Below are 19125 nucleotides of genomic sequence, written 5' to 3' on the forward strand. Positions count from 1 at the left end.
GAACTGTAGAGTGGGTAGTTCCTGTATCTATCAAAAAAGAAATTGGGTGTTCATTGACTTCACCGTCAATGTATGGGCCATTTTGGTCGGTATTATATGGCATTTTATTTCTCATGTTTTGCTGCAACACTGGGGCGGTAGGCATATTCATGCAAAACTGCCATTGACTCTGTATCCTGTGCACATGAGCTGGCTGGGCTGGGGCAACTAACTGTGCCTCGCTCTGATTCACATTCTGCTGCATCTGGGGAACAAAACCATTCTGGATTCGGTTTGGAGTCTACATTCCTGCTCTGCTTCCAGTAGCATTATTGTACTGCAGAAATGACAAGCAGTGCACTTCTTAAATGTATAAATATTTGCATTAATTCCAGAACTGTTCACAACACCCTTTCCATGCCCTTGCATCCGCCCAATTCATTTACCAATCTCACTCTCTGCATCAGCTGTGTTCCATTCATTCCAGCATTGTCAGGAGACACACAACCAACCCAAATCAGAACCCATCATCTGGTTCTTGCCATTTCTCTGAGACTGCTTCATCTGTCTAATAAGCATGCACTGATCCCTTTGGCTCCCTTGTGGGTCGCAAAATCTTTGACCAGTAAATTATTTTCTCTGGCACTTTCTTTTTCAAATGTTTCTGTCACTTTTCTATATTTGTCAACGCTCAAATCAGATGGAGCATTATTATGAGCAACCCTAACTGGTTCTTTAGTTGGTCAAGCAACAACAACCTTACACTCAGGCCACAAATAACTAAGGCCAACAATCTCAACCAGCGCATTTAAATCTTCCCATAGCCTTTTTGAAAATGTTGGCAATCTATGAACCTCTTTGTACAGGTTCTCTGGTTCCAAATGCAAGTTCAGAGAATTTGTCGTAAAGGCATGAAGATCACTTCTCGACCCTGGCACATTCATTTATTCAATCAGTGCCCTTCTCTCAGGGGAAACTCTAAAACTACATCTGTTTTAGAATCACTAACAGAACACTTTGCTTTCTTTACTGTCTCTGGAGCTTTTTTTTAGTAGTAACCATCTTCTTCCACTGTTCTCTGTATTTTTTTAACCCCCTCAATCCCTTGCCTTTTTCACTAGATCCTTAATGTGAGCTTGTAAACTTATTAAACCCATTCCCTTTATTTCATCAGTCTATTTTCTCTGTACATTTCTCATTTTACTGATGTCAACCTTACACTAATCAGCCAATTCCTCAAGATTATAATGTGCTTCATTCGCACACCTCGTTGTTTCCCTTATCAGGTATCTCATTACTTCCACATTGTATGTCAGCAATCTGTTTAAATCAATTGTTCCTTGTAAAATTCCTGCTAGCGCTCGCATCCTAGCGCGGGGACACGCCGTTGTGCGTCACCAAGCGCTTTACAAGACCCCCTATTATTATTATTATTATTAAATTAAAATTTTAAAAGCCCAACATTAATATATCTCTCTTTAGGAGATTCAACTGGAATAGTAGCACTTGGAACTGGATAGATATCATCAGTATCTCTGCTAGTACTCTGCAAAATTGGTATACTCTGGTGGGGAACTCACTTATGTCCTCACAACTGCAAGGAGAGTCATTCCTTGTGCCTGTACAAGTGTGCCTTCTCCTGCTGCACCAATGTCAGGTACTACAGAGCTCTGTCTCTGGTTTCCATCAGTGTATGGAGGAGGTCTGGAAACCAAAAAATATTTTTTAAAGTTAACCTCCTCATCTGAATCCTGCTCTCATCTCTGTTTCTCTCTGTATCCCACTTGCCATCCAACTATTGTTAAATGAACTAATCTGCTGACTTTTCGTTTTCTTCCTCTCCTCTCTAGCCGTCCGATCCCATTTATTCAATGCTTCACATAGGTAATGGTTTTCTATCATACATAGTCTTCCTCAAGAAATCTAGCTTTCTAATGCTGAAGGTACCCTCTAAAGGAAATTGCAAGTCTTTGTCAGACCATCCAGAAATCCAAGTACATGTATAAAATACAATGTATGACATTTTTTCATATGCAGACATACCTCCTGCAGGTAATTTCTGTCCTTCCGTACCCTTGGAGCTTTAGACTGTTTCAACACAGCACCCATTATTTTCACTCACAACAGTCCAACACCCCTGCAAAACATGCTAGCGAACAACAACGAATCCCAGCACAGCTGTGCCAAAGGTCAATTAAACAGAAATCAACCAATGACAGTGTGATTCTGTAGTGATATCTCACTACAATCGGTGACAACACAACTTTCATTTGAAACAATTACGCAGCCTTTCTGAATGAACACACATTAGAATAACAAAATAAAATCTTGTCTGCTCAACCTAAATAGGAGAAAATCAGCGAGTTGGAACAAGACTAATCTTGCAAACAACAGAAGCAAGTCCAGCACCTTTGCTGCACTTGTCAATCTCAGATCACACCAAGCAGAATCCTGTCCAGTGGCAAACCACCTCTGGCTAGTACATGTGCTCCTGTTCACTGTGTAGCAAAGGAACAACAACCCAGATTAGACACACAATTTCCTGAAACGGAAACTTATTAGTTCAGAATCCCTGTATGTGTGCATGCAGCGCATGCAAAATACACTGCCTTTTTGCAGACAAATTGAACAATATCTCAAGACAAAAAGTTTTCAATGCAAATCATAAATAAGAAGAGTACATCGAAATCACAGTAATCAAACCACCAATTGAACCCAAAATCAAAATTGCATAACCAAAAGCCTCACAAACAGCATAACAAACCATCACGCAACAGAGACCACAACACCTCGGAAGACACCAAACCACTTTCAATCATCAAAATCATTCTGTTCTATTAATATTTACATTGCAATTCATTCAGTAGCAAGAGCAGTGCTTGGCAAAATCCACCAGGAAGATTCACACTGGAAAATCCACTTAACTAGGGACATGCAGATTAGGACAAAATGGTGGGAGAATCTCAAAGGTAGAAAGGAAGTGCTCTTTTAGCTCACAACCATCCTCAGCTACCACTTATTTGCAAGCGCCGAGGACCCCAAAACATTTGATACCCCAAATATTTACCACAAAATGCTCATAATTCAATGACTTTGAGACCGTTTTAAAACCTCAGTTCCATGAGGCAATATGTCCCCACGTTAAGGCACCTCCCAACACATAAAAATATCAGAAATACATTAAATTAAATAAAAGGGCCGAAGGTCAATAACTGAGTTCTAGACCAGAGGAATAGTTAAAGGAGTTTTTTTACAAAAATTCAGAAATTCAGCTCTACAGAATTAATGGCCTTAAGGCTCTTAGCAAATTGAGTATTGCACAGAAATGTAAAAGTAAAAAAATATTCTAAGTGTGTAGCAAAATCAAAGGAGAGTCTGTCAGCGTTCCCAGTAGCATAGAAAAGATCTCTGGCTCGCCCCCAAAATTGAGGGTTTTTATACAATAAATGAACTGCAAAATCACTGTGGTGTGATGGAAAAAGTTGGTTTCATAGCAAATCGGAGCGCAGTTTCATTAAATGTCATATTGCCTTAGCAGCTAAGTACCAACCAACTGCATCATTATTAATTCTGTCCCTTCTATGCTAATGCCATCCAGATATGGGAGAACAAACTAGTTACATTAACAACTGCTTTTTTATGAATGAATAGGGCACAATGAACCAGCAGAAAGACCTTGAATTCATAGTTTCAGTTTTGTGACTGAACATGGAAAGTCTGAGTACAGCATAAATAATGACAGAGAAAAAATAAACAAATTCATCTCAGCTTGACTGTGTGCTGCAGAAATAACATGGAGAGAGAAAGGCACAGAAGAATCCATTTTTAATAAATTGGCTGTCAGGCCCTAATTGAGGCCAAGTTAACATAGGTCGGGAAAACACATTTCTGAATGTCTTACAAAATGTACTTCAAAGAAATCTGAAAATTATCAATGTATCCATGTAGAATCGAGTGTACTCAAGTGTAAAATAACGTTTTGCATACTGTTAACAATGCACAAAAACACAAATGCATAAAAATTCTTAACAGGGTACCACAGTAAATTTGAGCTCTCAGGTCCATTACGATAACCATACTTGCCACAGCAACGCTCAAAATAGGGATGATTTGGGAGGCTGATTCTCACTTTATCACCACACTACTTTCACATCACATTTCCACGCTAGAGGGTCATCCAGCTTTCTTAAAGGGTTATGATGCCAAGAAGTTGCAAAGATAGGACTCAGACAGTTCAGAGCCAGGTCCAGGAAATGGTGTTACAGTTATCGAAGGCTGTGGTTACAGAACAAGTTACTACTGGTGTGTGTGTAAACTATGATTTACTATGTACTTGGACTTGGTCACTGCAAGCTTCAGTGGGGATTGCAGAACATGAAATGGGCACTACAGAATACTCTTGAGATGGCAGCAAATAAAAATAGGAAACTGTCCTGGAACATAAGAGGAATGGGGAAAATGATTAAAAGGCATAGAATACACTTATAGCTCTGAAGGCATGGCGTTGATGTTATGTATCTGCATGAGATGCAATTAACTAAAACAGCGGGTGCCAAAATCCAAAAGAGGTGGAGGGCCAAGTATCTTACACAATGTATTCCTCATATGCCCGTGGCACCTTGAAATGGTTCAAACAAGGGTTGCCGTGCAGCGCTCACCATGTTGAGATTGATTCAGACAATGGGTTTGTTGGTTGAGGGATGTCTGATGGAGGTGTAATGGCAAAACATTGTGTGTGCATTGACATTTGGCGTTGCCTGTTTGGTCTTGTGGGTGCTGGGTGAATTGGAAAATGATGGTTGGTGCATTTGCATATGATGTTTTGGGATGTTTACTGGTAGATGTGTTAGCATATGATGAAGGTTGTATTGGCATATGATGGGGTATATGTTGATGTATGCTTGTGTTTGCGTTGACTTATAAAGCTGGTTGTATGGACTTGTGGTGGGTGTGTTGTAGTATGATGCTGGTTGTATAATATTGGGTGTATTGCTGTATGGTGATGGATGTGTTATTCTATGATATTGGTTGTGTGGATGTATGATGTTGGGTATGTTGTAGTGTGATGGTGTGTGTATTGGAGTATGATGGTGGTTGTGGAGATCTATGATGGCTGGTGTGTTGTTGTACAATGTTGTTTGTGTGAATGTATGATGTTGATGTTAGGTATGTTGTCAGATGACTGTGCGTGTGTTGGCGTATGATGGCAGTTGCGTATTGTTAGATTTGGGAGGCTCTAGTTGGCAGAGGTAGGTACCTTTGACCAAATAGGGACCCTTGCGTCTAGTCAGGGTAAGGGGGTACACTCCTAAAATAACCCCTGCTCTCCCCCTTGGTAGCTTGGCACGAGCAGGCAGGCTTATCTCAGAGGCAGTGTGTAAAGCATTTGTGAACACATACAGTAACCAAGTGACAACACTACACATAGACACCACACAAGTTGTAGTATAAAAATAAGTATTTTTATATAAACTTAACACAAGACCACAAACGACAAAAACCCACAATACTGTGCTTTAAAAATGGTAGAAATAGCTTAGTGCTCGTTAGATGGTAAATGCGACACTTTAAGTTCAATGTACGCTTGGATGCGTAACGCTATACAATGAAAGTGTTGCTGGGAAGGTGATGCATCGTTTCCTTACACGCAAGAACGGTGATGCGTTGGTTCCCTACTGCCGCTTAGGGGACGGTGATGCGTTGGTTCTTCTCTGCATGGGGAGGTGATGCATCGGTTTCTTACTGCGCTTCCGTGTCGGTGCAACCCGCAACACCGTGATGCGATGAAGATCTGGTGCAATTAAAAAAAATGACGTCTTCTTCTTGAAGACACAATGATGCGTGCACGCCCGATGGCTGTGCGGCGACTCAGCAAATCTTCTGAGCCGTGACAGGCCCTGGGACACGCTTTTCCGGTGAGGCGACGGCGTCTGCTGCGACAGTGACATTCTTCGCCGGTGATGCGAGGCACTTCGGTGATGCAACAGTGGCAGCGGCGACACTCTTCTTCAGTGATGCGACAACAGCGACTGCGGCGGCGCCACGCTTCTCCGGTGATGCGACAGCATCTGCTGCAATGGCGACACTCTTCTCCGGCGATGCGAGGCGCTTCTGCGATGCGGCAGCGGCAACACCCTTCTTCAGTGATGCAATGACAGCGGCTGTGGCGGCGTCACGCTTCTTCTTCGTGAGTCGCACTTCCAGCTCCTTGCGACACATAGTCCCTCAGAAGGCCCAGCACAACAGCAGGCACTTCAAAAGAACTCAGGGGAGCTAGTTGGTGAAGTCTGTTATCCCTGAGTCTTCAGCAGGAGGCAAGCTCAATTTCCAAGCCCTTTGAGATCCTTTATAAGTTGATGAAAGTAGCATAAAGTTCCTTTCTCCTTTCTTTGGCAGTCAGGCAACCACTGCAGGCCAATCCCCCAAACAGCACTCAGCTTAGGGATAGTCTCCTCCTTCAGTTTCTCTCTGGTTCCTCTCCTCAGCAAAGGTTCTTCTTGTTTCCCAAAAGTGATCTAAAGTTCTGGGGTCTGGGTCCCCTCTTTTATACACAAAAATCCTTTGTCTCTGAAGGCAGAGAGGGTCTGTACCTAGTCCCAACCAGTTCTGGTCAGTCCTGGAGCACTTTGTTTACAGGACTCCTTCTTTCCTTAGACAGTGTGGGCTGGGGACATCAGACGCACCACAGGAGCTGGAGCCAGCATTGTGGAAGGCAGGCACAGCCCTATTCAGGTCCCAGGTGCAACTCCTCTCACCCATCTACATGCAGATAGCTCTATTCAGCCCTGTGCTGACTCACCTTGTCTCCTGGAATCCCCCTGCCCCTGTCACTCAAATCCCAGACAAGGAATACACAACCTAGCAGAGGCAGGCTTTGACAGTTAGGCAGAAAATACCTACTTTCTAAAAGTGGTATTTTCAAACACAGAATGTTAAAACCAACTTCACTAAAATATGTATTTTATCATTCTGAGTTCAGGCATACTAAACTCGAATTTCTACCTAGTTCCCTGAGTTAGTTAGGATTATAAGATGTTATAATGAAACAGCCCATTCTGGCCTAAGGGGAACAGGTAGCCTTACAATAGTCAAAAACTAAAATGGCTGCAATTCACTATCAGGACATGCCACACACATCAGGGCATGTCCTACCTTTTACATACAATGCACCCTGCCCATGGGCCCACCATAGGGGTGACTAATATGCAGAAAAGGGAAGGTTTAGGGACTGGCAAGTGGGTGCACTTGCCCAGTCAACATGACAGTAACAGACTGCACACAGACTTTGCAATGGCAGGCCTGAGACACACTTTACAGGCTGCTTCTGTGGATGACACAATCAGTGCTGCAAGCCCACCAGCAGCATTTGAGTTACAAGCCATGTGCACACACAGTGCACTGGACTAGGGTCTGACAAGAAACCCAAACCAGCCAATCATGGAGTCACTAATCCATACATCAATTTACCATAGGGAGCACTTGAACTGTGGCACTGAATAGCAGTGGAACAGTGCCCAAAGCATCTATAACCAGCAAAAACACACGAGGCAACAGCAAAAAATGGAAGGGAGACCTATGCCAAAGGTGCCAGGTCTAACAAGTATGATGGTGGTTGTGCAGATTACTTTGGTGGGTGTGTTGGTGTATGATGTTGATTGTGTCAATATATGATGTGGGGTGTGTCGGTGCATGTAATGTTGTTTGATGTTTGTGTGCATATGGTAATGGGTGTGTTGGTGTATAATATTGGTTGTATATTTGTATGTTGGTGGGTGTGTTGTTATATGATGATGGTTGTGTGGATAGAGGATGAGTGGTGTGTTGGTGTATGATGTTGGTTGACTTGGCCAATGATGGCATATAATATTGCTTGTATGGACATCTGATGGTAGCTCTCTTTGTGTATGATGGTGGGTGTTTTATCAAATCATAATTGCTGTGCGAATATATGATATTGGATGTGTAAATGTTTGATGGTGGGTGTGTTGATATATGCCACTGGGTGTGGTGCTGGTAGTAGTAATAGTGCTGGTAATATTAATGGTAATGATGATGTTGTTAATGGTGTTGTTGGTAAAGGCACTGGTGCTAGTAAGGATGGTCGTAGCAATGGATGTGATGGTGATAATGTTGGTGTTGGTAATGGTGCTGATGGTAATTGTCTTGTTTATTGTAATGATGGTGATAATGGTGGTAGTAATGATGATGGAGGTACTAGAGATAATCGTGGTGGGAATGGTGGAGGTGATGGCAATGATTGTGGAAGTGGCAATGGGAGTAATGATTGTGATGGAGATAGTAGTTGTAGTAGTGGTGAAATTAATGCTTATGGTGTTTACTGTTGCCCTATTTGCAAATGATGGACAAAATGGTTCTGGTAGAGGCAGTAATGGTGGTAGTCATCGTGGTGGTGTTAATGGTGTTGGAAGTGATATTAATGGTTGTGGTGGAAGTGGTGTTGATGGTGGTGGTAATGGTGGTGTGGTGATAGTGGGAGTGTTAGTAATGGTAGTAGTGGTAGTAATTGTGATGATGGTAATGGTGCTAATGCTTCTGGCTTATGTTAGTTGTGGTAGTAGTGATTTTGGGTCTGAGAGTGGTGATGTTAACAGTGGCGTAATGTTGGTGGTGGTAGGAAGTTATTGATTTTGGCGCGTGGCACCCAGCAAACCCACAATCGAGACGCCACCCGTCGCTGTCGAGCCGCCATCCTTCGTTTCCATCCCGCCGCCGGACATTTGGAGCCCTGCTGAATATCTTCGGGCAGGGAGATCTTTTAAACCTTCTATACAAAGAGCTCTGCCGAATAACTCGGGCAGGGAGATCTTTTAAACAAATTACCATATATCTACCTTTAACGAACCTTGGAACATTTATCACTAATGAATCTTGGAACATATCCTCAGAATTCTAAGACAGGGAGATCTTTTAAACCTTCTACATAAAGAGCTCTGCCGAATATCTCGGGCAGGGAGATCTTTTAAACAAACCATCGTATATCAACGAATCTTGGAACATCTGAGAAAACTCAGATCAACAAAACTAAACAATACCAAATTAGACTCATCTATGAAATTTCTCCGGCCGGCGGGAAGTACCCTGATATGCTACATCATATAAGCATCTAGAATACGTCTTCTATTTAGAACATACCCGGACATCAATCAAACTCCCTATCAACTTGTGGTGTAATTTTCAATATTACTTAGCTTGTGTGGCTACTCCAGAAGAAGGCGCTGGTTCGCCGAAACGCGCGTAGAGACCCAATTTTGCCACTTTCAGTTTTTTAACTTACCTAATATGTGTTGATATTAAATGTTATAAATGTATGAACTTTTTATTGACATTGTGTGACATATGATTTTATCTGTGTTCATTGTTCTCTTTTTATTTATGCCATATGTCGTGTTTTTATAAAATCTATAATAAAACATATATTTTCCCAATAATTTGTAGCCAATTGTCCTTATGTATACTACATTGTGTAATATGAGTTGCCTAGGTTGTTTTTTGTCATAAAAGTTATTGATTTTGGTACAATCCCAAACTCAGAAAGAACCTAATGTCTATCTCACTTCTTGCGTCATTGGGCATATACACCCATATACCCTTCACACATGATCTTGGCACCCATCTTCTGTCCGTGGGTTCTTAGTATGTAGGTGCCCTCAATTCCAGTGGATCGTAACCATGGGCTTTCCACCACCCTGTACACCTAGGAATCCACTTAATGAAGTTCAAACTACTATGTTCTTTGTGCACACTCATGTTACCCGTGGGTCTTTATGCATTAGCCTGGGACATATGTTTCCTCAAGATGAAATCCTACTACCACTGTAATGTGAACACACAAGTCCTCCATGTAATTTGCCTCCGTATATCCTCCTGGTAAGTAGGTTTCGTCAAACTTGAAGGGGCCATATTGGGTACGGTGCCTTGGAGAGCAACAGGCAGGAGCACCTATTTTTGTGGCCTAATGACTGTAGTATTACAGAAGGTGCCACATTCAATTCAATTCAATTCATCAACTTTTATTCGATTATAAAATTGCATAATCATAAAAAGTACAATTTCATAAAGATCAAGGGTTAATACGTTAAGACACATGTTATAGTTTAAAAAAAGAAACAATTTCACGACGAGTTTTTGTTACTAGTTTTAAGAAGGTCACTATCATTTTAGCTTCATGCGGGTTTTTCGGTGACTGGAGATAAGCGAGAGCTGGGTATGTATATCTGAGTCCACTTAGACGAAGAAGGGGAAGGATCCATTTTTTCCTAGCTGCTCTGTAATACTTACAAAACAAAATAACGTGGACCGTTGATTGGTTGGAAACCCCGTCACAAGGACAGCGTGACAGGCTCCGGGACCAATTATTTGGTTCTGGAAATGAGACCATTCGGTAGAAAAGGTCGAACCGCAATCTTGTCAATAGGAACTTTTCATAGTTCGAAAGAAAGAACGTCAGGTAGGGCTGTAGTAATTTCTCTGACTGCAGTAAGCAGATTTTTTCATTTTGTACTTTTGCAATCTCGGCCTGATTGCGGAGTTCTCTTAAGTGGCCCATGCATAGTTCTTTCAGCTGTTTCTTTGAAATGTCTTCTATTGATGGTGGTTCGAGGAAATATTGCTCCCGATCAAGGTCTTGGAGGAATTTGTGGATGTAGTTAAGCCAAGGTATTTTCCTCCAGTGGGCTAGGCCAAGGCATTCGGTGATGAGGGAACGCGTTACGTGACTTTCAGGATTGCACCATATGCGGTGCCAGAGTATAAGAGGCTGGCATCGTATGGTGTCTGTCACGTATTCCATCCCTAGCTCCCGGTGGGATGCTAGGATCGGGGAGCTTTGGGGAAGGGCTAGAACATATTTAATAAAGGCGTTCTCCGTTACCTGGAGTTGGTCAATGTTTCCGTAGCCCCAAATGCCTGCTCCATAAGTGGCCACACTGTGGCATTTTGCGTAGTAAATCGTTAGCAATTCCGATGGAGCTGGCTTGCCAAGTTTCCTGGAGAAAGCACTTAGTGCTGATACTGCTCGGCGGAAGTTGAAATTTCTGGCTTCGATTGCCTTACGCCAGGTCATTGTGTCATCCACAAGTATACCCAAGTAGGGGTATACAGATGTTTTTTCCAGCCTATTGTTATCGATATATATGGATTTTGAGGATCCATGCTTCGGTCCGATGGTCATTGTGAATGTTTTTTTAATGTTTACTTTCAGACCCAGGGAATCCATAAATGCCACGCATTTATTCAGCTGTCGCTGGAGTTGGTTAGCTGTCCGGGCCAGGATGACCGAGTCGTCGGCATACAGGAGGATGGGTATCGGGCGGCGTGCTATTTGCGGAAGATCCTGGCTCCCTTCCAGCATTGCTTGTTCAATCCCGTTGGTGTATAGGTTGAACAGGAAGGGAGCCAGTACACACCCTTGTCTTACTCCTCGTGTTATTTTAAAGGGGCGTGATAGTTCGCCGGCGATGCCATAACGGACTCTGCCTTCCGCATTGGTATAGAGTTCCCTAAGGAAGGCTAGTATAGATGGATCCACTCCAAGGTTTGTCATGGTTTCCCACAGCGTGGCATGCTGAACGCAGTCAAAAGCCGCGCTCAGGTCTACATAGACCAGGTAGATTTTGCCTCCTTTCGCGCGGGCATATTTTCCGGCCAGGAGGGTCAGGTTTAGGGCCTGATCCACCGTCCCGAGCCCCTTCTGGAAGCCATATTGCAGGTCTGTGATGGTGTTGTTTTCCTGGGCCCAAGATTGTAGTCGGTCCAGGAGTAGTCGACCTGCAATCTTGCCCGTGGAATCCAGAAGGGAGATCGGCCGGTAGCACGCGGGATCATTACGATCCCCTTTCTTGAATATTGGCAGGAGGGTGGAGGTTGACCATGATGGAAGAAGTCCAATTTCGGTGACTGCTGTCATTACCCGGGTGATTACTAGTGACCAATACTCGCAGTTATATAAAAACAAGTCCATAGGTACCCCGTCTGGACCAGGAGCCTTGCCAGTTTTTGACGCTTTGATAGCCTTTCTAACCTCATTTACAGTAAAGCGTAGATTAATGGGGTGGAAATTATTCTCTACTTTTGCTTGGTCTTCTGTTTGAGGGAGGTCAGTTAGCGAACCAAAAATTTTTGTGAAGTGATGGACCCAGTCATTCTCGGTTATAGCCACATCTAGGTGGTGTGGGTCTGTAGTATTGTCTAGAAGGGGTGATCTGATGGTCTGCCAGAATGTGGTGCTGTCTTTTTTTAGTGCACTCTCATGTAATTGACACCATAGGTCTTGCTTTATCTGGCGCCTTCGGTTTTTCCGGGCATTGTTGTACTTTTTCCTCCGGAGTGAAATTTTTTGGGCGTCTCTAGGTTTCTGTCGAAGGGCTTCTTTAAGGGACGTAAGGGCCTTTCTGCAGTCAGAGTCAAACCATCTCTTCATTGGGAGTTTTGGTTTGTTTGCTGTGTGTTTAAATAGCTCGTCCCCTATTGCTCCTTGGATATTGTGAAAGGAGGTTATAATTAGTTCAGGGGAGGCCTCTGCGGACAGACAGTCCATTATCCATGGGTGCGTTTTTGCAAGTATCCTTTGTGAGGAGACTTCGGGGTCAATCTTTGACCATTTAATGGCATACCCATTCTTCTTCTTTATTTCTAGCGATTGTTGGTCAAGAGAGCTGACTTTTGTTGTAGAAGGACCCACTTTTCCCATGAGGAGGTCCACACTCAAGGGGTAGTGGTCGCTAATCGCGCTGGACCCTACTTTATAGTTTTTTAATGATCCTTTACAAGTATTTGAGGCTAGGATAAAGTCAATAGTTGACATACTGCCGCGCCCATGGAAGGTAGGTAAGAATTGCTGGACCGGGTCAACTAATTCGTTGGCAAAGTCTAGGTCCAAGGTGAAGAGAATTTCATTGAACTTATTTCCACTCGAAGTATGTACAAAGTGTGGGATGGGATTTCCGGATTCGGTCTGTAGACCGCAGATTCCGCTTTTATGATTTGGACATAATGGTTGATTGAAATCGCCTCCCCAGATGTACTTTATTGTCGTGTTTAGGTTCGCATTTTGTAGTGAAGATATGTGCGCTACCATTTCATCTAAGTAAGAGCAGCATTCCAGAGTACCTGTGTTATTATAATAGTTTATGATTATGAATAAATTTCTTGATGCTGCCGTCTGGTGTGTAAATTGGATAATTTGGAAAGTGGGTACTTCCTTTATTAATTTTACTGTAAGTGGTAAGGTATTAGAGAAATAAATCATGAGTCCTCCTTTTGGTCTTCCCTTTGTGCTTGGCGTTGCTTTAGTGAAAAATGTCTTATAGCCCACTAGATGGAGAGGGGATGTACGCCAGGTCTCTTGTAGGCACAAGATTTGGTGGCTCCTTGCTGTATTCAGCCATAGAGGGCATGATATTTTTTCAGTTAGGCCTGCAACATTCCAGTAGGCTATACCTAAGCTCATGACCTCATTATTTCCCATGATGGCAGATACTGTCTTGAAGTTGGTATGAATTTCAGTAGCTGTATCAGGCTCGATGTTTAATCTTTGGCTGGTATCTACTTCTACTAGGTGGGAGCGAATCGAAAAATTGTTTGAATGAGTCAATGCTATCTCTGGTGTGCAGGGCAACTCTGGTAGTGGTGTCGGAATTTTATCAGAGACAGGATGTTGTACGGGGTCTACTTTGTAGTGGTTAAGTTTGTCCATAAATGGTCAGTCGACCATTTCAAGGCACTCGAATCGATTTTGAATCGGGAAGCCCTGCCATCCTTCGTATGCTTGATAAGGTCTATCCTGCCAATAGGGTATTTGGCGTTCAGCATATCTACCTCTTGGTCCTCCCCTGTCTAAATAATCGCATGGGTACTCCCTCTGATTCCATGGTGTTTGACACCAAGGGTCCTGATTTCGTAGATCTTTAGAATGATCTTTGGGATAGTGGTGCCATTCCCAGGGTGGAAAGTTGCGGTGTTGTTTCACTGGGGGGTAGAAAAAGGAAAGGTGGCGGGCGTCTATTCCCCCTTTTTTGTCGAGTTGGGGCCAGGCACAAATGTGGTCTACGGTTGCGGGATCTCTACATGTAACGATGATGCAATCACCGCGTATTGTTTTCTTCGTTTTGCCTATCCAGGCTACCCTACGGGCTGTAGTGATCCCTCCCGAGAGATGGGATTCGAGGGGTCTATTTATGCTAAGCCACTGCATGGCCTTGTTTTTAAGTGACCATGCAGTTTCTGGGGTGTCATCTGTTAACTCGGGTACTCCTGTTAAAACTATTGTATATGGAGTAGCTTCCGGGGGCATGTGAGCTGGGCGTCTAGCTGTAGAAGGTTTTTTCGGCGTAGTTTTAGGTGTATTCTTGGGTGTTTTTTGAGGGGGTAATGGTTTTGATGACTGGGAGTCAGATTTTTCAGTGCTGATTCTGCTAGGATCCGGATTGGCTGGTGGACCTGGAGTGCCTGCCATGGCCTTACCTACGGTTACTGTTTGCTGTGCTTTTGATTGTGGTGATTTCTCCTGCTGGGGATGGGGCGTGTTTACAGTGGATTTGGGTATAGTGGACGTTTGTTTTGAATTCTTTTGTACTAAAGAAGTTGTGTTAGGATGATTAACTGTTTTCTGTGGGTGTGATTGGTTTTGTTTTTTTGGCGGGTGCGAGATGTTACGTTGACCCTTTACGTCAATCCGTGTATTTGTATCTAAGAGGGTAGCCGAGATTATTGTTAGTTGTGCTTCGAGGTTTCTAATACTTAATTGGATAGGCTTTAGGTATTGATAAAGTAAGTCCTTGGTTGTGGTGAGAACTTGTGAGGTGATTCTGCAGGTCTTACACTGCTCCGGTCTATTATCATTCGGAATTGCCTTGTGTGGGAGAGTTGAATCAGAAATATGTAATATGCTGTTAGAAATTGAGGAGTTTAGATGAGTCGTTTTATGTTCCTGGCAGGGTGAGTTGTGTGTGCCTTCATTATTTGTTGATCGAGTTTTCGGTATTGCCCCTTCTCTCTCGCCTTGCTGGGACAAATTATCGGTGGATTGGATGTCACCTTCGGTTTGGCAGCCGGCTAGGTCGGGAGTTGCTTCCAAGTCGTCCATTGTTATTGAGGGATCCGACTCGGAGTGCGTGACCGACAAGTCAACTACTGATGGTACAGTATTTAGGTCTGAGGCTGAAAGAATCGCAGGAAGAGAACTATTTTGGGTATTTAAGTTGATTGGGGAGGCGGCGTTTGCTATAGCGCCTAATGATGAGCGCTTCGCGTTTGCGCTCATAAGGTCCATTGAAACTCTCTTCTCCATTAAAGCTATACTTTGATTTATCGTCTCATTTACCCGTGATATGAATAGGTCAATAGGGCCTGTTACCTGTGCTACCTCCTGCGCGTGCTTAGATTTAGGTCTGGAGGCACTTCTTGTTTTGGGCGGCATGATTGTTTGTTGCTGGGTCGTTGTTAAAAGAAAGATGGCCCGGTCCGGTCTCTATCGGGCACTAACGGGCAACAACGGGCCCGCCCTTGGCCCGGGCTTCGCCCCGGGCTGCGTCCCGCGCGCGTCCCGCGCAGCGGTTGCCGCGAGATTTTATAGCGCTTCGCTGGGGCGGGGCACTGGAAGGGGGCGCGGCTCTCACAGGAAGAGGACCAGCTGATGATGGTGAATGCTGGTCCTCGCAGTCCTGGGGCCGGCGCCTCGTCCTCCTCTGCGGCCTCGCGTTCTCAAACTCTCAGCAGCGCAGTTGACAGGCAGCTATGCTACTCCTGTAGCGGGAACAGCGGCAGATGAAGGAATCAAAAGCGGTGGCTGGCAGTAAGTCTTTATCCACGAGTGGCACCCGCGCAGCGGGTGCCGCGAGATTTTGTAGCGCTTCGCTGGGGGCGGGGCACTGGAAGGGGGCGCGGCTCTCACAGGAAGAGGACCAGCTGATGATGGTGAATGCTGGTCCTCGCAGTCCTGGGGCCGGCGCCTCGTCCTCCTCTGCGGCCTCGCGTTCTCAAACTCTCAGCAGCGCAGTTGACAGGCAGCTATGCTACTCCTGTAGCGGGAACAGCGGCAGATGAAGGGATCAAAAGCGGTGGCTGGCAGTAAGTCTTTATCCACGAGTGGCACCCGCGCAGCGGTTGCCGCGAGATTTTGTAGCGCTTCGCTGGGGGCGGGGCACTGGAAGGGGGCGCGGCTCTCACAGGAAGAGGACCAGCTGATGATGGTGAATGCTGGTCCTCGCAGTCCTGGGGCCGGCGCCTCGTCCTCCTCTGCGGCCTCGCGTTCTCAAACTCTCAGCAGCGCAGTTGACAGGCAGCTATGCTACTCCTGTAGCGGGAACAGCGGCAGATGAAGGAATCAAAAGCGGTGGCTGGCAGTAAGTCTTTATCCACGAGTGGCACCCGCGCAGCGGGTGCCGCGAGATTTTGTAGCGCTTCGCTGGGGGCGGGGCACTGGAAGGGGGCGCGGCTCTCACAGGAAGAGGACCAGCTGATGATGGTGAATGCTGGTCCTCGCAGTCCTGGGGCCGGCGCCTCGTCCTCCTCTGCGGCCTCGCGTTCTCAAACTCTCAGCAGCGCAGTTGACAGGCAGCTATGCTACTCCTGTAGCGGGAACAGCGGCAGATGAAGGAATCAAAAGCGGTGGCTGGCAGTAAGTCTTTATCCACGAGTGGCACCCGCGCAGCGGGTGCCGCGAGATTTTGTAGCGCTTCGCTGGGGGCGGGGCACTGGAAGGGGGCGCAGCTCTCACAGGAAGAGGACCAGCTGATGATGGTGAATGCTGGTCCTCGCAGTCCTGGGGCCGGCGCCTCGTCCTCCTCTGCGGCCTCGCGTTCTCAAACTCTCAGCAGCGCAGTTGACAGGCAGCTATGCTACTCCTGTAGCGGGAACAGCGGCAGATGAAGGGATCAGAAGCGGTGGCTGGCAGTAAGTCTTTATCCACGAGTGGCACCCGCGCAGCGGTTGCCGCGAGATTTTGTAGCGCTTCGCTGGGGGCGGGGCACTGGAAGGGGGCGCGGCTCTCACAGGAAGAGGACCAGCTGATGATGGTGAATGCTGGTCCTCGCAGTCCTGGGGCCGGCGCCTCGTCCTCCTCTGCGGCCTCGCGTTCTCAAACTCTCAGCAGCGCAGTTGACAGGCAGCTATGCTACTCCTGTAGCGGGAACAGCGGCAGATGAAGGAATCAAAAGCGGTGGCTGGCAGTAAGTCTTTATCCACGAGTGGCACATACACTTTTGGGCCCCTTTTGTAATACAGATAGTGCCGGGGCACATACAGTGGCAATGCTATCCTAGGATGTTCCCTCATTTGCACGGAGGTATGGCCCCATGCACATAACGGAAACACTTTGCTTCTGTGCCCGCACTGAACTATGGATGCAGATGCAGAGGCAAATGGGCCATAAGGCTGTGTGCCACAAAAAATGGTGCAAAGTCATTGCGCCTCCTGAGGGCAGTCCTGTGGAGGAGAGAAGCAGGTTCCCATGGACTCCCCAGATATCCCCCTGCTGACTCGGGTAGACGCTCACTGCACCCATCTTCAGGGGGATCTCTATTCCCTTTGAACAGGCATGCCGGTTGCCATCTACACTGTCAAATGCCAGAGCGGCTGCTTCAAGCAGCCGGTCTGTATTTTACTAATGCAATGCACCCAGAGCATTTTGCAAGTTTTCTTCCGCCCTGGGGACTTATCAGTAATATTACCAAGAAATGGCTGGGCAGGATTGTGATGGTTGAAGAACAATAATAAAAATCTCGGATACTACATTATGGCTCCAGTCTCATGATTGACTAAATAGGAAGGAAATCTTTTTTATGTACAGCAAGGATTACCATCTCATTTATGGGACTTTGAGCAAACTCCTTGATTACATATAGGATGAACATTTGACCTACTGAAATCTCAATAAATTGTTTATGTCAATATAGCGTTTCCTGTTGTGTGTTGACCTTATTAGTAATGGCCCTGTTGGCACCTGCCACAGCAGTTTAATTAGGCGCCGCAGCGTAAACAGCGACAGTGTGCCCAATTTGTTATACGGCCCAGTAGCCCTGCAAGGCCAACTCAGCCTTCCATCCTTCAAGTCGGTAATTAAGAACCACACATTGTGTAATAGTGAAATCTGTTAATTTCAGTGTTTAGAAATGGCAGTAGTCCAATATTAAGTGCTATATAAAAAAGGCACTATTATTAATATTATTATTTTAACGACAGACTGATTTTTTTAACCCCTGCTTGGTTGTCAGAGTGTTGTATTTGTTGTGGGAAGCATTTTGCTGTTATGCATAAGTGACCAGAAATGTGCTCTTACCTTATCTTATCGTGAGGCACAGCGCCTAGCAGTGTGATGGCGGAGGAGGTTTGAGAGACAGGTGCACAAACTATATTTATAGTTAGGACTATAGCATATAGGCAGCTTAGCTACACAGCCCCATCCTACCCAGAGGGGCAGCGAGATACTGTGGGCATATATACCATAAAAGTGGCAGCATACACACACCTTTTTCAAGACAGCGATGCTGCATACTGCTTTAGAAATGCACCTCATGAAATAGGTAGGAAGTGGGAGAGCAATCAAGGTTGGCAACCTGGGCAAAAGCTAGTCTTTGAAACTCCAGGGTGGCTCCTACTGCTCAGTGTCGTTTTAAGGATTTGTGGCCCTCGGCAAGGCATGTTTTGGGACCCCCATGTTCACAGCTACTTTACGTTTATTACCTGTTTTCTTCTAATTCAAGAACACATGATGCCAAACGATATTGAATCATATGTCACATTTTTCAACAAGGAGTCAGAAAAACAGTTGAAATATGTTTTGGCCGTGGCCCCAAAATACTTAAGATGGCATTGGGCAGAAAGAGACAGAGTCTGATAAATAAAGGTGATATTTAGAGAAAAACAACTTTTCGGTGGGGTGGGGTTACAGTTTCCCACTTTGCGCATGCCTTAAAACAACTTGGCTACCACTGCTGGGTCTAAGAAAGCCAAACCTTTAAGCGGGGGTTTATGGCTATTCTCGTGCTCAAGAAGGTTCCTGAAGGTGGACAAGCTTTCGTAATGTTATTGCTTACTCCCTAGACAGACTGGCACCGTGCACATGCTAAAGTTAGACCACAAAAAGTGTAGTTAGATCCTTGGACACTAAGAGTTTTGTATAAATTCACC

Source organism: Lissotriton vulgaris, chromosome 3_1 (genome assembly GCF_964263255.1).
Source record: "Lissotriton vulgaris chromosome 3_1, aLisVul1.2, whole genome shotgun sequence".
Lineage (NCBI taxonomy): Eukaryota > Metazoa > Chordata > Amphibia > Caudata > Salamandridae > Lissotriton > Lissotriton vulgaris.